The sequence below is a fragment of the Globicephala melas genome, chromosome X, assembly GCF_963455315.2.
Source record: "Globicephala melas chromosome X, mGloMel1.2, whole genome shotgun sequence".
NCBI lineage: Eukaryota > Metazoa > Chordata > Mammalia > Artiodactyla > Delphinidae > Globicephala > Globicephala melas.
Genome location: NC_083335.1, coordinates 14,804,258 through 14,806,306, shown reverse-complemented (window position 1 = coordinate 14,806,306; position 2,049 = coordinate 14,804,258). Strand labels below are relative to the sequence as shown.

At 39.3% G+C, this 2,049-nt stretch overlaps 1 non-coding gene across 1 annotated transcript; it reads right to left on the bottom strand.

Annotated features, from left to right (window-relative positions):
* Positions 1-1,657: 1,657 nt before the first annotated feature.
* On the bottom strand, positions 1,658-1,764 carry LOC115848393 (U6 spliceosomal RNA). The gene has a single exon (XR_004037662.1). It is a non-coding gene; the product is annotated as a U6 spliceosomal RNA (small nuclear RNA).
* Positions 1,765-2,049: the final 285 nt, after the last annotated feature.

The following is a 2,049-nucleotide window of genomic DNA, read 5'->3' as shown; positions in this document are numbered from 1 at the left end:
CAAACACAAAAGGTACCAATCCCACCAAATAAGAACATTTTCCTATCTGCTATTGGATTTGATATTATTGTACTCATCCATTTGATACTGTGAATACCACTGATGTCCTTAGACTTGTTTTAGAAGTACTTCCTGTTTTCCTAATTCCAGGAAGTGAATCTGGTTCATGGGACTTGCAATATTATTTTTGTGAAATTGTTATGAACTGGACTCAATAATTTAGAATCCAACCAAACTAATCATGCTGTAGCTCTGAGTGTGTAGGGTTTATGGAATTATGTTTGAAATGATAGGTGATGAAGTCCCTCCCTAATTTTTTTTTTGTGTGTGTGTTAGGTACGCAGTCCTCTCACTGCTGTGGCCTCTCCCGTTGCACAGCACAGGCTCCGGACGCGCAGGCTCAGCGGCCATGGCTCACAGGCCCAGCCGCTCCGCGGCATGTGGGATCTTCCCGGACCGGGGCACGAACTCGTGTCCCCTGCATCGGCAGGCGGACTCTCAACCACTGTGCCACCAGGGAAGCCCCCTCATTATTTTTTAATGCAGCAGTTAGATAATAGTGAATTGAGTCAATTTTAAGCCATCAACTGACAGTGAAAGATAAACAAAGACTAGATGACATGTTGAAATTATACCTAGTACATAAACTTATATCAAACACTTCTAATCTGGCAAACAATACAATGAGTGACAGCAAATGCAATAAATCAGAAACCTAGATCAATTATCTTAGAAAGATTGCAGTCATCAGATAAAAATGGGACTGTGGAGTCTTCTAAATTAACTAGCACTGAGAACATGAATCAGTCTTTCATCTTTTATTATTTCATCCTTTTCCTTTGAAGTAAACTTAAAAATAATCTTTTTGCCAACTCCTCAAAATTAAATATTCACTATATCACTCTTACTCCCTATTAAAAACTGGTATTAGTGTGCCTTTATACTGAAGACATCAAAGAAACTATGGAGTATACTTGTATAAACATAAGGAAGCCTGAAGTATATTGTTTATTTTCCTATGGAATAAATGCAAAATCATGATCCTTCATTGTGCATTTACTGAATTCTACTTGGATTTTCTGAAAGAAATTTCCCTTTTTTTTTACATCTTTATTGGAGTATAATTGCTTTACAATGTTGTGTTAGTTTCTACTGTACAACAAAGTGAATCAGCTATATGTATACATATATCCCCATATCCCCTCCCTCTTGAGCCTCCCTCCCACCCTCCCTAGCCCACCCCTCTAGGTCGTCACAAAGCATCCAACTGATCTCCCTGTGCTATGCGGCTGCTTCCCACTGGCTATCTATTCTACATTTGGTAGTGTGTATACGTCAGTGCTACTCTCTCACTTTGTCCCAGCTTTCCCTTGCCACCCCGTGTCCTCAAGTCCGTTCTCTAGGTCTGCGTATTTATTCCTGCCCTGCCCCTAGGTTCTTCAGTACTGTTTTCTTAGATTCCTTATATATGCGTTAGCATACGGTATTTGTTTTTCTCTTTCTGACTGACTTCACTCTGTATGACAGACTCTAGGTCCATCCACCTCACTACAAATAACTCAATTTCGTTTCTTTTTATGGCTGAGTAATATTCCATTGTATATATGTGCCACATCTTCTTTATCCATTCATCCGATGATGGGCATTTAGGTTGCTTAAAAATATGGAATGCTTCACAAATTTGTGTGTCATCCTTGCACAGGGGCCATGCTAATCTTCTCTGTATCGTTCCAATTTTAGTATATGTGCTGCCGAAGTGAGCGCTCCCTTCCCTTTTTGATCCGATCTTTGTTGAATGGATGAAATATGTGGTAATTTGCTTCTGGCACTTTGAGGTCAGCTCCACTTTTCATCCATGATAGTGCCCACCAAGTAGATTACTGTACTAGTTTAGTTTTTCCAGTGGGTTTGGATTTTAATAGTTTTATTCCACTGCTAGCTAGTATCTAACTATTTTATCTATAATCACACAAGTACATCTGGGTGTTATCTATTCATTCCACATTTTAAAATGTCTGAATATATCCTGGGACATGTTGTAGACACCAT